Source organism: Myiozetetes cayanensis, unplaced genomic scaffold (assembly GCF_022539395.1).
Source record: "Myiozetetes cayanensis isolate MyiCay16 unplaced genomic scaffold, myiCay2020 scf5-8, whole genome shotgun sequence".
Classification (NCBI taxonomy): domain Eukaryota; kingdom Metazoa; phylum Chordata; class Aves; order Passeriformes; family Tyrannidae; genus Myiozetetes; species Myiozetetes cayanensis.
In genome coordinates this window covers 97,403,082-97,422,781 of record NW_026087742.1, presented here as the reverse complement: position 1 = coordinate 97,422,781, position 19,700 = coordinate 97,403,082, and the positions used below count along the sequence as shown (strand labels likewise).

At 37.1% G+C, this 19,700-nt stretch overlaps 1 protein-coding gene across 5 annotated transcripts in view; it reads left to right on the top strand.

The window, feature by feature from the left end:
- MID1 (midline 1) overlaps positions 1–19,700 on the top strand; it is a 250,279-nt gene that overhangs the window by 152,541 nt on the left and 78,038 nt on the right. The gene's annotated exons all lie outside the window — the stretch shown is intronic.

The following is a 19,700-nucleotide window of genomic DNA, read 5'->3' as shown; positions in this document are numbered from 1 at the left end:
CTTAATAAAGTACGTTCCACCAGCCTTCTTGAAGATTAATTAAAGTACTAATTTAATGGTTAATGTAGACCTAGGTCAAATAACTCTTACCGAGTTGCCTCATACCGACAACTCCTAGCATTATTTATGATTATCTGTATGATTTCTTTTGAGATGGGGACTGTCTTCGTACCCACACTGTGTAAAACAAGTTACACGGAGAATTAATAGTCTCTGTGAAATCCTGTTCCTATTGTCTCTGTCATGAAGCACCCTATTTCACGTTGCTAATGCCAGTGATGAAATCAGTCATGGCAATTATGCCAGCGATTACAACACATTTATGCTCTGACTCCAGGAACGGTAGGCTAGGTGTTTCCCATCCAGATCCAGCATCCATTCTCTGTTCATAAGAAGGTAATCCGAAACCTATGTCTTCCCTTTCCCCATTAGCTTTTCTGTCTCAGCAGTTTGTTCTGGTTTATAAGTCAATCTCGGAAAATGAGATTTTCGGTTCTGTAGATTGGCATTTACCCTGCAAGAAGTGAAAGAACGATACCGGGTCACACCAGTGTTTGGTAGATGATGGACAAGACTTTCAGGCCTCTTTTCACTTTCAGGCCTCTTCTTCCTTCATAAATGGTTATATGACTTCTTGAATCACTGGTCTTTCTGCTAACATAATATTAGGTATGTGCTTGCAGATGGTCTTTGTTAATTTACAGGTAATGTGCACACACCATTGGCAAATTAAATATTCAAATAGATTAGAAAATCCCCACTAGAGAAAATGGATTGTTGCTTGCTGTATTACTGCGGTGGCTTTTTAATATACGTGGGGTTTGATATATCTTTAAAATCTTTAAAATATTGTAAAAAAATTCTGAAAGAATGAGAATGAGGTAGCCAGTAGTATAGTGTATCAATTAAAAAAATGTGTGGTTAACTTTATCTTAAAAAAACCACAAAAACTAACCACTTCAAGTGACTCTTGTGATTTTTCTTTTTAAATTGACACACTGTTGATATTAACAACAGCGACTGGTGTTCCTCTGGGTGTTAAGCTATGTTAATTACTTCTCTTGCAGCAGTGTTGCTAATTGTTTAAACAATACCTCACCCTTCATTAAGCATAGGACAAAAGATGCCATTACAATCTAGCTCCTTTTGTGGCAAAAATTAAACTCCTTAATTAGGAGTTCTGTACACTTGTCCAACAGAGGCGTCTATGCTGAAGTGTGTTTAACAGTCAATGTAACAGCAATTGTGGACATCTCAAAATGAGGAAGTGTTTTCTGTAGCAACTACATCCCTAACCCTGAGAGGTGCTTTTATTTCTCAGTTTACACTGGGGTTGAGGGGATTGAGGGCACTTGTGTTCTTCCAGGAGCAATCCTTTCTTTCTTAGCTACATGATCACAGGATATACATTCATGCTTATTTTGGTTTAGTGGTTATAGATGTGCTTTGGGGTATTTTTTTTTGTTGTTTTTTGTGGGTTTTTTTAAAGTGGATCATACACATACACATATTAATAATGGAAAAAACAATAAGCCATGACCAAAACAGAGAACAGGAAATATCCTGGTGACACACTAGGTTTATGAGGTGGTAGTCAAAACTATTATATAAATTAAAAATAATTTTTAGCTGCAAAAAACAATGAGAGCTTTAAACATCAAAATAACAAATGCCTGTACTTACTACACCATATTACCTATAAGAAAATATTTATAGCTAATTACTTTGGATACCAATTCTTTCACTTTTGTCTTTTTGTGATGAAAAGAAACAATTTAGAAGTACAGTCTTCTTTTTCTCAGAGAAAAATCATAAAATTACCATTGTTCCATGATATATTTAGACTCATTAAAGTGAAAAAAATCCTGAAAGATAAGATTTATTTTGAAGAAGAGGGAATATTTGAGGGAGAACAACCTTACAAGGTGTGAATGGAAAGATATTGCTCATTTAATATTAGCAAAGAGCCATGAAGAGGTGTAACAAAAGAGAAAGATAGATGGTAAAACGTATTTTTAAGTGGTATAAAGCCAGAACAACACTATTGAAACTGATTTTTTCACTTGTCTTCATATTTACTGAGAATTTAGCCTCTGACAAATATCTTCTTGCCAAAAAATAATTTCGGCACAATTTTCATACTTTTTTAGGTCAAGAAAAATCTTCTGTTGACTCGAACTGCTGTAGGTTAGCTTTGGTTCTCCATATGTTTGTTCAAAATTTATTAGCACTCATTTATTTTCAATATGTTTATGAAGGCAGGGCAGCCCCTCTGAATAGCACTCAGCTATTCCAGAAACAAAAGGGACCTTCTTGTTTGTGTGGTTTCCACCCCGTTTTAGTGGCAGAATCCATACACATCTATTTTTCCTACATTCAGGATGAAAGGATTAAGTTTTCTATGGTGTGTCAATTCAACTACTCATGAATAATTTTTCTTGTTGGAAAGCAGTCATAAATTGTTATGCAAGTTTAACATATAGTTAAAACACTGTGTCCAACCTAACAAAATGTAGAACTCATAGACTTTCATTATTATTAGATTAGATGCAGCTTGATACATTGTCTGATATTACTTAATTATTTAACCCAGAAACAGATTTAAAAATGTAACTAACTCTCCATGCTTCTGTATTTGCAAAGATCCGAAAATATTAAGTTGTTCCATAGAAGAAGATTGACATAGGAATAAACTATTTGCCTACAATGGTTTTCCAGCTACACTTATTTAATTACATTGACATATTATTATGAAGGCAAACTTTAGAACACTGTCTCTTTAGTTCAGTGTTATCTCAAATGTCTGCATTTCCTCTGTTTGGTATTTCTTTGTCAGAGTTTAGAAGGATAATAGAAAGTGTTTGGTATTACCAAATATTGCCAAATACCAATATTAGTCTTTTATTGTGAGAGTTGTGTAGGTTTTTTATATTAGAAGCATTTTGAAGTCACTCATGGGTATAACTGTGGACAATAAACTGTGATTTTACAATAGTTCTAGGTACTGTGAGATTGGTTTTATTTTATGTGCCTAAGTTCTTTTAGGTAATATATGCCATGGTTTTTCAAAACTTACTTTCACAAATTTAACAGTTGGCAAGTCTTTCACATACTATTTATTTCCTTCAATTTTAGTGGAAATGATGGTGTTGAAGGCCCAATCTATTCCGGAAGAACAAAAGAATTAAACAAAATTGTGAATAGTACAGCATTATTATCTTTGTTCTTGTGACTCTGTTTTCCAGGGAAACCAGATTAGGAATTAAATAAAAGGTACTGTTGTACATTTCCATGGTTCTGGTCCAAACTGTTCAGATAACAGATTTTAAGTCCATGTTCAAGCTCCAAATTGGTGTATTGTAATGACCTCTTGACTGACCCTTCGTTGATTATGTGATTTTAGATAATACAGTGCTTGAAAGCTGTTGGTGGAAATGTAATGCACACTAGATACTTCCTTGTAATGAGACTTGTTGTTTAAACATGAATAATAAAGTGATAAACATGAAAATTAAGCAAATAGATGAGTTGAAAGGCAAACAACAAACTGTTCTAGAACATTGGGCACAGGTTGACCCTTTGTGTAGGAATGTAGTGTTTCACTACCAGAGTAATAAATATAGGGTTGGTAACAGGAAAAGTAGCAAACAAGTGGACTTTCAAAGGCAGAATATTTGCAGGTCTTAGCATAACAGAACATTTCCTTACAAGTGATAAATAGAATGAGTCAGACAATTGTTTTAGTGCTTTACCAGGGAATGATAAAGCTAGTTGGATGTGTAAGGCTAAAACTACTTAATATGGACAGTAGACCCAACCCCAGAGTCTTCAATGGCATTCAGAAGTATGTGGAATGGTGTAGATATGTATGTCCATATGTTAGGTATGTATATTCTGGACTTATTTTAAAGCATAACCTCATAAAAAATAATGTGACAGCAAATATATTTTTCAGACAAATGTGAAGGTGGTTAATAATGGGCTTTAAAATAGGAAAAAAAATCCCACCCCAAAACCTAGATGTAAATATCTCCCAAATAAGCACTGCAGAACACTCATTATTCAGATTTTTTCAACCTTTAATTTAATATGTTAGATTGCTCCATGAAGAGAAATTACTTTAACTGTGCCCAGTAATGACACACAATCATAGGAGCCTGATTAAAGCATTTTAATTCTTCACCTTATGTTGAATAATTTTTGAATAATTTTCATGACCTCTTACATTTTTTTTTATATTGTCTGATCTTAAAACACAAATTTAGCAGTGATCCCAGTACATTACTTTCAATATTTTGCCTCACAGGTGTACATCTATTATTATGTTTTTCTTCAACCCTCTTTCTTCAGCGAAATGTTCACTTCCTAGCCAAACGTCAATACCTGTATGTGCCATTAACATACAACATTAACATGTCAACTTATACATAGGTTTTTATACCAAACAGAAACAGTGCCTAATTTGGAAAGTCTGAATGGTCTGTGGCAAGGAAAACTCCTGCAGAAGATCTCTGCTGGCATCCTTTGACCCACTATGCAAGAAACCTTTTCTTATGCTGGGAAGGACTTGTTGCCCTTGAGAGCAAGCACCCACATCAAGGACTTGGGGCGAGGGTGTTCCTACCCTTCACAGCTTTCATGTCTTGTTTATGATGTGCTCTTGCAAATCTATTTTCCCTTATCTAAAGTCATTGAAAAATAAAGGAGGAGCAAAGAAAATTGAAAATTAGGTGATTTTATCAAAGTATGACTATGCTGAGTTCAGTAGAAATGCTTAATTGAAAATGCATTGTCTTCACCAGTAAAATACTTATGACATTTTGAGTAGCTAATAAATACGTAATATATAACTGACTTTCTTGATGATGTGCCTTGATGGTGCCAGCAGGATTGCTTTTTATGATAGCCTTTTCTTTTTAATTTCTACAGGCTGAAGTGGAAGTGTTACTTTTTTTACAGATTTCTGCTTTCTGTGACATGTGGGTCCTATGCAATATCTCAGTTTATGACTGAGGAAGGGGAGCATCTACAGGGTTGTTTTAATGCCTAAGACAAATTTGCTTGAGGGACTGGACCTTTGGGTTGCTTCTGTACCTTACAGATCCCCTATGTTAAAGCTTTCCTACCTGTTTTCAGCTGCTCCCAGGTGTGAGTCTTTGTCACAGGTAGAATGGCACTGAAAATTTAGAAAATTCCGTGTCACCTACTAACACCTGTATGTTTGCACATACACCTTGTCTCCCCTGAAAGAGCTCACTGAGACTCTGAGCACTGAAAACTGAAAAGGGAAGAAAAAGAGACAAGCAGCGAGTCCACAGTCAGGAATATGGTTCTGTATAAATATTTTTCCTTGTTTATCTCAATTACAATTTTTAGGCTATTTACATTTTTTTATTTATTACATGCACAAAGTTGCATCGGTTTGACTTTGAAAGCAACAATGTGTGGAGGTTTGTGGTTTTTTCCATGTTCACAAAATTTGCATTTTTGGAGAATTGAAAATTTCCCATCAGAATGTAAACTCAGTCTTATATTTTGAAACTTCGCAATTTTAGCTTCCTTACAGTATGTTTGCCATAATAATATAAAGTAGCAGTATGATTCTATAATTATATTTTATAGTATGAGAGAGATCAAATTCAGCACAGATGAGAAATGTAACTAAAGTGTCTATGGTTAGCTTTTTCCATTATTATTTATCTCTTTAATTAGTTGTGATATTGAGAATTATCTTCTTAACTACTTCAGAGTCCTTGTCCATAGCCTTTTAGTGCCCACAAAACAGTGACTGCAGAAACCAAATACTGAAAATTTGAAAAGTCAGGGATGTTTTGGTGGAGTAATTTACAATTTTGTATCTATATGGAAGTTGAGGGGATTTTTAAGAAAAATAAAATCTCTCTGAGCATTTTTGACTTTGGAATAGACATCATTTCCCTGGTACTATCATCTCTACCAACTGCATCTGTAAAGTACAGAAATTAATTTACTTAATTTTACTATGATAATCCCCAAAAGATCAATTCAAAAGAGGTCCTGTAACATAAGATCTTGTACAAGTACATGAGATGTAATCCCAGCTTCAAGTAATTCATTCAGCTATGCTTAGCACAAAATACAAAAGGAAGCACAATAGGTACATAGACATTTTATATGGTCATGGTAATATTCCAGTGAGCTGTTGGCATCATGTAATGGCCCAGACTAAATAAGAAAGAAGTTTTAAATTAATATTGGCTAGTTTCACTAGTCAGTGGAAGCACTACTATTTGATTTCTTTTAATTATTTTGGTTTGAAAGACAATAGTTTCACTCCCCCTTAGCATTATGTTGTAAAGCTCTTCATCTAAGAGAAGAGGTCACAGTGCGATTCCTGATTCTGTATGTGCCTTATTTACCAGTCTAATAACAAATTAATTCTGATGTCCAAACTAATGTTAATATACTGTTATAACAGTGCTCTTTATTGACTGAAAATTTTCATGCCCTAAATTCGGGGAAAAAATATAAATTCCAAAATACAAAAGAATATATCATATGAGGTATTCTCTTCTATCTCATGTTGAAGCTTTAATTTCTTAATGAAATTATTGTTTTGATTTCATATTCTTTTTCCAAAGGATTTTCTAAACAAAATAAGAACATGGCACATTGAGATCTTTCATGTAACATACACATCAGCTCATTATGATAAGTAGCAATGAAATGTATAATCTTTTCTTAAAAAGCTAAAAAGTACAGGCAGGCCTTTTAAATGCAATTACTTCCTAGTGCCATACTGCATTAATTATTTCTTACACCATTACTCACTGTAGGCTCACCAGTTGTGGGCAATAAATCAATGTTAATACCAAGACAGATGAAGATGGGAGCAGCAATCTGCTGTTAGGCTGAGTGAAGAGATGGGCGTGAGAGGGGGATAGAGCTCTTGGATCCCAGGACTAATATCAGGATGAGATTGTCAATATAACTCTTGTTCTGGGGTATATCTAAAATCATAAGTCACTGCAGCATTTTTTCTGTATTTTTTAATGTAATTCTACCAGTAATTCACATACGTATTTTTAAGATGCGCATACCTTAGGGACAACAAACTTCTGTTTTTTCCTCAGAAGATAAACACTAGTCTGTTTGACTACAAATAAGCTGGAAAATCTCTAATTGCAGATAGGACTGGAAGATTTCTTAGTACACTCTGAGTATCTGAGCTGGAGAAGCCAATGGCTAATTTGAAGTGGAAATGAAGAAGAAAAAAAAGTGCTTCTCTAGTCAAAATAATCCAGCTTCTTTTTTTTCTCCAAAAGTATCTACACATATGCAACAAAATTTAAGGCTCATCAGACTCTCCTGTTTACCCCATGCAGTTTATATTGAGACCTATGAATAACAATGTCAGTTCAAGCTTGTAACGCGTTTGAATGTCAGAGAAATTTTCTCCATCTAAAGCTAGCTGATAGTTAAAATTATTAAAGGTAAAAAATGAAAGACATCATCTTTCATTAGCTACCAGAGAAGTGAAAAGATCTTGTGACAAAGCAAAAGAGAAGAACCTGTGTTGCTGTCTTGGTTATATAGATTAATGTTCTCTTGGTAGGCACTCAGGGCTTTACTCTAAGAGCAGCTGGCAGTTTCACAGGTTCCTATGGTACAGTAGCCTCCCTGTCAAAACTTACCTGTACACTTCTGGGGATCTACTGGTTATTTTGAAATGGGAGGCTATACACCTGAGTTTTGGGTTTTGTTATGATACAGATAAACTGTAAAGATGGGCAGCTGTTCACAGCATTTGTCTCGTGGTAGAAGCATTAAGCAAACTAGTCAAGGTATAGATAATGACAGCATGTGCAAACTTTATTTTCCAATGTATCTGGCAGCATATGGAGATTATAACTCATTCAAACTGAATTTGAGCAATATCTTAATAATAAGTTATTAAAGAGAAGGACACATTCTGATCAGTGTAGGCATGAAGGTTCACCTGAATAGCATTTAAAACGTTTTCATAAAATCACAGACTATGCCGAGTTGGAGGGGACCCACAAGGATCATTGACTCCAACTCTTAACCCTGCACAGGACAGCCCCAAGAGTCACACCATGTGCCTGAGAGTATTGTCCAAATGCTTCTTGTACTCTGTCAGATCTACCGTGTGAGGGAGCTGTTGCTTTGAGCCCCCTTTTCAGCACAAGGGGTGATAAGGTGCCCACTTGCCAAAAGGACCCATGAGATGCCTGTTGATGTTATGCAAACTTTGGGTGAATTTATATGATGACGCAGTATTTTCTTGCATGTTCCTTATGTATGGGCAAGCATTGTTCTCTCCCTTGCATTTGATTACAACCTTCAGTTTCAAAAATGTGCTGAAGCTTGTGGGAGAAAAGACATTATGTTAGCCATAGAGTAATGTTTTCATTTGAGCATTTCTTATGGTCATTCTTGAGGAAAAGGTGCCCTTTCCAGTCAAATCCACCAAACAGAGCTGCATCATGAAGCCTTTTTTGTGTTGGTATTTGTTTTGTTTTTTTTACATTTTCCTTGCTTCTGCTGAATATGGTTTCTTTTCAGACTTAGTAGACTGAAATTTCAAGGCACTGAAATTCTTATGCAGGCAGCATGCTATTAATTACTGCCATTCTTTTGGGCTAAGTATATTATCTGAGAAACTTTTTTTTTACCCCTTTAATTTACTTGATTACTTCCAGCTTTGTTCATATTTATACAAGTTGAAAACCTTTGTCTGAACATACAGTGAATTGCTCTACTGAACATACACAGTGAATAACTGTAGGTTAATAATTTTCTTGTAATGTCTTTTGTTAGAAGAGGCTGGATAAAGAGAGTGATAAGCTAATAAAACATTTTTCTGAAAACCTGAGAAAAATTTAAATGAAGTCTGAATTTTGATCAGTTTTAAATGGTTTTTTGCTCTGCCTAAATCATTTTGCATACTCTCACTTGAAAGCAGTGCAATTTTTCTGTCAAATTTCTGTCAAAAGTCACTACGACTCTTTGGGGAAAATCAACCAAAACAGCAAATAAAAGCAATTTTGTTGGAGTTGTGCTCTTAAATATCATAATGCTTAATTTCAGCAGTGAAGGCTTTAGATTTGAATGTGTACAATATCAAAAATAATTTTGAATAAATTAGGGAGCTATTTTAGTCTAATTCCTACATCTATTGTGTGCAGAGTTGAGTGTTTGCAGTACAAGGGTACAAGTAAATTGTTGTATTACAAGTAAATGATTGTCACAAGTTACAAATTCAGATGTGGGAGAGCCTATTTTGCAATGACTCTGATTATAGTTTTTAATGAAACTGTCTGTCCAAGAAAGAAAACAAGAGGATATAAAGGGGACAATGCCTGGTTCCTTTGCACAGTTTGGTTTGGGGTTTTCCTGACATATTGTGAGCATGGTAGGAACCCCAGTTCACCTCGAAGTTCAAGACCGAAGTGCCTCATTGAATGACTTCTGTTTGCAGAGCAGGCTCTGAATCTGCTGTCACATGTTTTCCTTGGAGGAACTTGTTTCCTTCCTGAGGAGGTCTGCAAGGTCAGGCAAATATCCGATCTTGGAAGCTGCCTGTCTCAAGGCTACTCTCTCTGAGTCGTCATTTCTACAGAAAAATTCATAGGGAAAGTCTGTCAGAAACTCTGAAGCAGCTAAGTGCTTCAGTAATGAGAAACTGTTTTAAATTGGGCATGCCAGGTAGAAGAGAAGTGTTTGGAAGCTTTGGGGCTTGTTCTCTAATACAATATATAAGTAACTTCAGTATTCTTGTTTAAGATTCAGAATTCATGTAATTGTTTTCTAGTGCTGTGAGGAAGTATCAGTTTGGTAGTGTGAGCGAAAGATTTCCTGTCCAGACTTAAAATTTTTGCTCTATTACTATTTTTGCTTTATATTATGTGTACAGTATATACCAAACTCTGGCCACAGACAGACCAGCAAAATCCCACATTGCTTCAACAAATGTTACCGTATTTTTTTATTAGTCTTATTTATTTATTTGTTTGTTTGTTACTTATCATTGACTATTTGGGATTTTTCTTACTTATACTCTTAGCACTGAGAGAATACATTATGGTATAACCGAACTATTTAACAAGCCTGCTACCATCAAAAATGCTTCTTCCTGTTACTCTCCCTTTCTGCATGTTCCTGTCATTCCACTGAAGCAGCTTTGGTAGATGAGCAACCGTTTGGTGAAGTGAACTGACCCCCCTCATTTTCTGCTGGCTGCGAGCAGCCCCAACAATGCAGTGGTGCAGGCACCCCTGAGGTGGGACCACTGAGTTTACTCCATTTCCTCCCTCTTTAGGTACCCAGCTGTCTCCACTGATTACAAAAGTGTACTCTAGTAAGACTGCTGCCCTAGATGCTGATAATACAGGCACAAGTCAGGTGCCTAAAATACAATACCAAGCAGCTAAAACAATTTAATGGCTGGTTTCTGTGCATTCACCTATTTCCCCTTCCTGTAGCAGTCCATCCCTACTTCTCCTCAGCATTTGTGCCATGCCTGTTCAATCCCACCCTGAGCTATGCCATCTCTCAAGAGCAATAAAACCTCCAACACTGTGTAGTAAAAAAAGAACTCTGCATGGTAAGTGAGTAATTTTCTAGATGTCTAGCAAGTTGAAATTATGCAGTGATGGGTCAAACATAGTCTGGTTCTGGCACAAAGTGAAGATAAATCTGGCAGATTAGGACAGAAAGGAAGGTCGCTGAATGGACTTTAAATGTTACGCTAAGGAAGGAGAAGCAATTCCACTTCCAACTGTAGCCCTTAGCTGTGTATTAAAAGGGGATACAGCAACTTCATGTCCAGCTCTGCTAAAGGTTGTTTTATTTATCATCACAGACTAGTTAAGATGTACAAATGTGACTCATGACATTGAGTCCACCTTTGAGAATTTGAGGAAAGCTGAAAACAGAAAGCTTTCTTTTTTCTTGTTTTGATAAGTACTCAAAAAGTATTTTTGCCAAAATAATTACCCGTATTAATAAACAAAGCAAAATAAACTACAGAGATACAAAAGTGGTGCCAAAACTGTGCCTGTACAAAGACTTTTTCCAATACAAAAACTCCCTGTGGGAGTTATGCTCTTCATAGGGTGTTAGCATTTTGGCAAATCTTCTAATGTAGCTTCTAATGGGAAGTCGCGGCTTTTGTTGGGAATAGCAGTAGGAGAATAAATTTGATCTTTGGAGGTTTTTACACCCCAGCTGTGAATTTTGCCCTATGATTAGGCTCCATGTCACATCCTAACTTACTGTAAATTGTCCAGAGAGTTCAAGAAAACAAATTGAACGTGTATTTCCTGAATCTGGCTTAAAGTTTAAGCTTGGAGGTAGTTGCAGAAGTCATTTGTTTTAGATTTCCTTGAGAACCCATACTAGATTTCTGGTATGGCTATAATCTTTTCTGCTTTGGGAAAAGTTCATCCATGAAAAATATGGGCAAAATGGAGGATTTATTTGTGTATTTGTTTTGATTTATATGCATGACTGGAAATAGTCCTGCAATATTCCTTGAAATGTAGTAGAATGGATCTGTCTGGCAATTCCCTTTTAACCACAAACCAGGAGGAGTTCAATAGCTGAGCTGCAACAGGTGTAGATATATCTGATTTTTAAAAACTCTTGTCAGAGCCTTCCCACTTTCTCACAGACTGCAGGACCAAATAGGCTTGGGAGTCATGCTCACTAAAACAGGGCTATTCTAAACTAAATAAAGAGCAAATTCCAGAACACATCAGAGCTAATTTGCCATTGTTTTCGGCATAAACCTCATCGAATGAATGCAGCTGCTATGGTGCTGTATCCAAAATAATGTGATTAAATTGCTGCTTGGGGAATTTTCAAGTCTAAATTTGGCAGAGACTCATTACTGGCAGTTCAATGGAGAAGCATTTATAATCTTATCCAGAGAGGTGATCCTGTGTTCTGTTGTTCTAAGAACAGAGAGAGGAGAAACAGAACCAGGATGACAAATGGTCAGACCAAAATGTGAAACAAGAAACCACAAGAACTTTTAGGCTAATCCAAGCCATGCTGGAAAGCCTGTTGGGACGGCAAGGGGAAGACAGGATGAGAAACTTTGGGTGGGTTACATAAGAAGAATTTGGCACCAAGCTCCGCACTGTCAAGGTCAACAAGGAAAGAGGGAGCCTGCAAAAGTCACAGCTTTGCCATCATCAGGGTCAGGTAAGGGTAGCTCTGGGGCCTTGTTCCCAGAGCTGACTCGTCCTCCCTGCCGGCTCCCTTACAAAAACACTCTTCCCACTCTTCTGTCAGGCAGTGTGTGGATGCCTGGCTGTAACTGCAGTGACCTTCATCTGGGGGAAAGCGTTGACGTTGAGCAGCTTGGCCTCTTGCATGGTGAATTCCCCAGAGCTGTCAGGACCCAGGCTGGCACATAGAGATTCAACTTACAGCTCAAACATCTGTAAAAACTTCTGATGATGAACGTGTGCTGAACAAACCAACATTGTCTTTGCTTGTGCTGTTCAAGATCAAACAAACTATTTAAAGTGGTGAGAGTTATGATGAAGTGACTAATACAGTAATTTTCCTGGTTGCAAAACTGTAAAACTAAAACCAAGGTCATCCTGTCTCATCAGAAAGCAGGTTGTATTTCTAATTTGAGTTAAAAGTGACCTCAAATTGAATTTTAATTTCAGGAAAGAGGAATTTGCATTTGGGCCAAATCTGAGCCTTTAAAATCTTATGTTCAATATGCCCAAGTATGCCCATTCTAGTTAAGCATATATGAAATATTGCAGCTTAGAGCATACTTTAGTTTAACAACTATATTGATGTTCCTTTATATGCTAAGCAGAGCTCCTGGGATCATGGTTGCGATATGAATATTCAGTATTATGTCTTCAGAATTGGATATCCATGAATATTTAATATTACATGTTCCCAAAGGAGTTACCTAACACTCCAGCTCAGGGACAACTTATCAGATGGAGCCAGCAAAGTCCTTCAAATTATTTTCAAACAAAGTCCTTCACATTATCTTCCGGGGTTTTTTTGTTTGGTTGGTTTGGTTTGTTTTTTTCATTCCATAGTGCATAGCACCAGTTACTGGGAAATTTGCAGAAGCAGCAGCTGCCTGCAGTGCCAGCAGAAGTAATTGAAAAAGATGGGGGGAGGGGGGGGGAGGGAAGGAGAGACAAATGAAAATTTCTGGGTTTTGATGAAAAACAAAATAAATCATTTGCTAAAGAAGCATAAGTGTAGAGATAAAACGTTCAGATTAAAGACTAAAATGTTCAAGAGTAAAGTTCACAGAACAACTTAATAACTTTGATGTGGAAAGAACATTAAAAACTACTAAGAGGAAAGAATCCAAAGTTAGGTGAGAATCCCTATTATACGTATATACGTGGAGAAAAACTGTATTTTGAGGTTTGAAGACAAAATAAACCTGCTGTATCCTTCTGTTGATCAGCACTGATCAGTAAACATTCTTTTGCACGGCAGTAAAAAGTAGTTATTAGAGCTAGAATTTGACCTCAGGTAAGTGTTATAGCAACATGAAGCTACTCTAGCAACTGACTGATGTCTCCTGATTTTGAACTGCCAGAAAGGGAAGTTAAAAAAGAAACAGGCAGGGTGGGATTTGTAGATTCGTCATGGATTTCATATGTTCCATTTGTTTCTGTAGCTTTGCAAACTCAAAGCTGCCTGAGATCTAGAAAAACAAATATTCATGTTTTCTCAGAGGTTTGTCAAGTGACAAAATGCTGGCAATCTAAGTTGGAGGCTGGAATGATTTCTTGCCATGTTGTTACAGCTCACAATAAGCTTAACAGCTATCCTGGATTTCATATGCAATACCTTCATCATTGCTGAAGGCAATCAAGTGCCTCTATTCTGTGCCATACCCAAAGAAATACTGTAGCTGTTGTTCAATATCTTCACTGATTCTTTTGGCATTACTCATTCATGACTTTGCTTTAGCCTGTCTAGTTAGGTTAATCGGCTGTTGTAAAGCTCTGTAAAGTCACTGAGAAAATGCTGGCATAATCTTGATCTTAATGGAAGGATTGGACTGGCCTTATCCTGCAAGTTAATTAATAGAGTTGGGTAAGATTTTTAGTGACTGCAAATTTATCAAAAAAGGAGTTTTTATCCTAAAACTGTTTCCACCTTTTAGTAGAACAGCAGTATTTGTTTGAGGTGAGGAAAAAGCCTGGAGATAAAGTCTTATCACTCACTCAGGGATTATGGAATTTGATTTTGTCTCATCATGAGAGTTGTGGAAACCATATCTCCCGCTTCAAAAGGATAGGGTCTCTGAGGAAGAAGTTAGAGGAAATTTGGTGTGGGCTCTTCTTTTTCACCCTTCTCTGCACTTTGTGAGGATAGAAAACCATCCTTCCTCTCACCCTTTCCTCAGTAAACCACTCAGTAGCATAATTAGGACCTTGTGCCACTCATGGCATCTTTTGGGCCCAGCCAGCTAGAGGGGATGGGCTCTACCATACCTGGGGTTTGAAGCCTGCTAGCATGGCTGCTTTGTCCAACAGAGTCCTCTGCAGCACATGGCCTTGACACTGCTGCTGAAACAGGAGGGGCATCACTGGTCCTGTTTACTCTCCTGCTTGGTTGTCCTAGAGCCTGGAGGTTCGTTCTCTCCCAGAAAAGTGGGAACCCCAAGTCAAGTTTGTATGTCTCCCGGTCCAGGGCAGGGACAAAAGAAACAGCCAGTTTTTGCTTACATTGTTTCAGTTTGGCTTCTGACCCAGAAAATGAATTACAGTCACAGCCCTATGTAGCGTAGAGTAAGTTAATATTCAGAGTGACAATGGGCATGTCTGGCCCATGTGGAGCTAAGATGTCTGCAGAGGCTTCTTTCCATGTAGTGTCTTACTTAGCTCTTTATAGTCCTTTATGTTCTCCAAAAGAATTCCATTTTCTGTTCAGGTTTATTTAAAATAGAGATGTAGTCCCTTCAGAGAATACGGGGGATTTTTTTGGCACAGTAATTCTGCATATTGGTCTTAGATGAAGTTCAGCCGATTTATATACTAACAATAGTGAGCTGATATTTCCTCTGATACTGAGATTTGGCAGGGATGACCAGAAGGAAGTGTTTCGATCCAATATATAAGACAACAGCAAAGGGAAAAAAGATATTTCCTCTTTATTATGTGAGGAGAATAATATATTACAGATAATTTCCACCCTTTAAAATGTTCTTTTGTTCTTGCAGCCGGGTTTGGGTTTTTCAGTCTGTCCAATTTTGATCATTGGAAAGCTTTCCAACATTCCATCTTTGCTTCCTCATGTCCATAGCTCACCTTTTCTTGTGTCCCACCTGGTCCCAGCTGTTGACATTCACAGGTCATTAACCAAGACACTTATTACTAAAGAGTAGTAGTCAAAGTTTGTCCTATTCTGGCTCAGCTGTGGTGACTGGATTTTTGTGGTCCTCAAATCCAGTCATTTCTATATAATCTTTGCCTGTAATTAATCAACAGACGAGCTGTAATTTAGCTGCAGCACTAGCGGACTAACTTCCTCAAACAGGAATAATTTTTGTGTGATTTTGCAAATCCCAAGGTTAAATCACAGGTTGAGAAGCTTCCAACAGTTTACAGAAAACAACTTTTTGCTGTGCTGTAAGCTTTTCCAGTGTTTGCATTAGTTATCACTCTGATTACTGAATTCTGCATTGTTGCACTACAGATTAATAATAATTGGAGAAGGAAGGGGGAAATATTTTGTTGTTCATTGGCAAAGATTAGTTCACGTAAGGGAGGTTTACTTTACTGAAGCACATGGCTGCTGTTACCTGGTTTGTCCTACAGGCATTAGGAAATTCTATTAGCAACTCATCCCTGCAAGCATTATTTCAGCCTCAGAGCGCTGAAGAGCTTCTGTGGCTTGTGAACCACACGCTTTAGAAGATTTGAATTGCTCATAGGCCTCTCCACTGGAGGCACACCATGAAGCCTGATGTGTGTCTGACTCAGAAACCACAGGGCAGCATGCAGTTAAACAGCAGAAGAGACCAGGAGAGATACTGCCAAGTCCTGTGGAACGTAATACCAGGTTCCCCAACATGGTAGAGAAGGACAGGAAGATTTTTGGAAGCTGAGGTTTTCAGAACAATTAAGAAATGCAGTAAGTACTGTGATGCCTTGGGAAAGAGCTGATTTCCAACCATAGATTTTTGATGGCTTTAGAACAAGCCAAATGCCAAAATGCCAAATGCCAGAAGAGTACTTCTTTCTTCTTTGCTTTCACATTGGTTGTAACTAAAATTCAGAAGCCCAGAGGATTGAATAGCAGCCTGTGGAGAGAAGTCCTGGGGATTAAAATTATCCAAATAATAATCAATATGAAAAAAGTTGTGTTTCATATTTGTTCAAATTTTTGGTTGATTTCTCTTCATTTAAACTAACTGCTTTCATAATGAACCTCTCCTTCTGAGAAGCAATGGAGTTTAATTTCTACAAGGACTCCCATCAAAAATGTTAGTTGCTGTTGCTTAGTTCTTATTTAGGTATAAATTTACAGTGGCAAAGTTTTAATCACAAACTAAAGTTAGAATGGGCAATTTTTTATTTTTGTTAATAAAAATACTTCACGTGAGGCAAGAGTCTATTCCCGGTGAGGGATCTTCAGTTTAAGTTAGTGCTTTTTGAAAGATACTGATACTCAAGTAAGCAGTGGGTAACATTTATCCATTTCTGGAAGCCTTACTAGTTTAAGTGGAACTTCTTTCTCATCAGCAAGCTATAGTACTAATTTTTACCCAGCTTTTCATCTGAATTTAACTTGTATACTAATAACACAGTCAGATCATAAGGATGTTTTCTATTAGTCTTGTCCATTCTGCTTCAGTGGCTTTCATGGGAGAGATGGGCTCAGGAAACCTACTGTAATTCCCTGATTCTGGCTTACTGAAGTTCATCAGCATTCATGATTATGATACCTTTTTCACATTCATAGTTAGCCCTGATAAGTTCGTAATAAAGAACTTCCATACACCCTGGTTTTCTGAAGTGAGTCTTCTGGATTGTGCAAATTTTAAAGGTAGTAAAAGAGTGCCCAGAATTTCCAGATGGTAACTCTAATGGCTCATGTGATTCTAATTTGGCTGCTCTTTATCCAGAATCCTACACCTTTGGGATTTCCAGTGGTCACTACCCAGGTATATGCACGCTGCTCTTTACCTGTGCACAGGAATTCTGATGCTGTCAAGATGTCCCAGCCTTCCTGAACACGCACATTTCATTTTCAGCTGCACCATAAGCCTTCAGGAGGTCCCTGGCAAGGGTCACACAGTGCCCAGATGGCTGTTGCAGCCCCAGCAATTCTCTATGCCCTCATTATCTCAGATTTATCGAATGTAAAGCTGGTAATCACAACTTTTCCATCAGGAAATCTTGCCTAGCAATAACAGAGCACTCTTCTATATAACCCAAGCTCATGTCTCCCTGGGTCATTCACATTATGGTGGACATAGATGGAAACAAAACCATCACCAGCCTTGTTACTACAAAGAGGTTTTTTCCATAGTGAAAATGGTCCATTTTACTTTTGCTGACACACTTAACACTGTGTGTTGTTGCTTCCTTAGAAAAACTGGCCCTGTTGAGGAAATGGTTCTAGTGAATATTTAAAATTCATATAAATGCCCTACATGGATATTGGTGTGTGGTACAAGGAATTCTGGCATTAGGATATTGTGCATTTGATCTTTATTTAATTCTTTGTTTCTCTATTTAATTCTTTTTATTCCATTCAAAAACTAGTAGCCTACAAAGTTATGGTGAAAATAGTTGGAAAATATAGTCTCTCTTTCTGCTGGTGTTTTCAATTCATACAACACTGTTTCAATACGAATTTGAATTTCTAGAATGACTTATTATATCTGGTCACTGAATTATAAGACACAAAATAAGCTAGTGTCTACTTTAAAGAACAAAAATCAGTGTCTCTTGAAGAATTTTTCTTTTCCTTCTGAGACAATATTCTTTCCTTCTGACTTAAAATAAACCTATTCAACTACTTTGATTTTAAAATTATATAACTGGATTTCTTTTGAGCATCCTAATACATTTTTTTGGTTTCAAACCTCACGTGAAAAGAAGGTAATTACCACGTTTCAGAAATTCTTGGTTCTAATATGTTTTAAGATGTTTCTGAGGCAGATGCTTGGTATGCCTATTAGTTATTTATTGACTTCTTATGTGGAGAACATCAGCGTTCATGGTTTTGTAGTTGATCTCTCTGAGCATTATAACTTGCTATTTGGCTGAAATAAAAGGCAGGCTTATTTTGATGATGTATAAATTAATTGGTGAAAGGCCTTGTTTTACTGTAATTTAAAAGTATTTCATGGCTTATATTTTACTCTGTTAACTTGTAAAAAATTAAAAAATATAGAGGGAGAGGAAAGAATAAAAATCATCATAGAAAATATGTAAGAAAAGAAAAAGTAAATCAAAGCTGTGTAAAAGCCTCAATCTTGTTTGTGGAAATCATGCTGTTCATTTAAATGGGAGCAGGAACTTGCCCTTTAGCAGAATGACTGCTTACAGGATATGGGACTGTCATTATGTAAAATGGTTTTGTGTATTTTCTATATTTTTTTCACATCACCCAAGAGCTAAAGACCCCCAGGCTAACATTAATGTCTAAAACAAGTTTTGTAAGCCTCTTACTTTCAATGGCAACCTGCAGTCTGTTGCAGCTCTCATCCTGCTGTCAAAAAAAAAAAAAGGATTTTTTAGTGAGGTTAAACATGAGCTGTTCATGTCTGGGGACTTGGCAGAGGATGAACACTGTGAACACTACAGCCTCAGTTCAGCGTCTGATGTACAATAGGTGATTTCACAAAGCACCTTTGCAATTTGGCGGCTTTGTTTACAAGAGACCTCAGGATTAAATGAGCCTGTAGTGAATTACTTAACATTACCCCATAGAAACCTGCCTCTATAGGTCAAATCTGAAGTTAATTTGCTGAAAGTAACTCACTTTCTGTTCTGTTTTGGGCCTCAGAGTACAGCAGGAGACATCTAGCTCAACTCAGTACATACTTCAGTCTTTAAGGTATCTTTAGGTGTGAAATTTATTTACTACTCTGAAATACACAGAAGAACTCAAAAAATATAGATATGACATTCAGTGGGAGACTTTCAAAATTTTTTTCTTAACCTAAAAAATTTAATCCAGAATCACCAAATTAAATCGTTCTGTAAGTACTGTGGGTTATGTTTAGAGAATAAGAACTAAGACCACCCTGGATTTTTCTACTCTGGTTGTAAACTCTTACAAAATACAGTCAAGTTTTTAGAATCCATTTTTAGTGGTACATTTCAGTTTCTGTATCCTATTCTTTTAAGGTTGGTGGCTGAGCTGCAGGAAGTGGTACAAAGGCTACACGACATGAGGGAGACTAAGAAGGAGTTAGGTAGCTGGTTTCAAACACAGACTGCAGTGGACCCACAGGCCAGACAAGCAAAAACTCCCCTACCAGCACACACAGAGGGATGGGGGCAATGGAGAAGAGTGGAAGTTTGCAGTGGCAAGAGCCTGCAGGAGGAAGAGACTTCTCCTAAAACTTGAGGTGCCCTTATAGAATTGACACACTCTCTGGAGAGTGAAGAGGAAAGACCTGTCACATCAGAAGAGATGTTGGAGCTGAGTAATCTGCTCCCTGTATAACAACC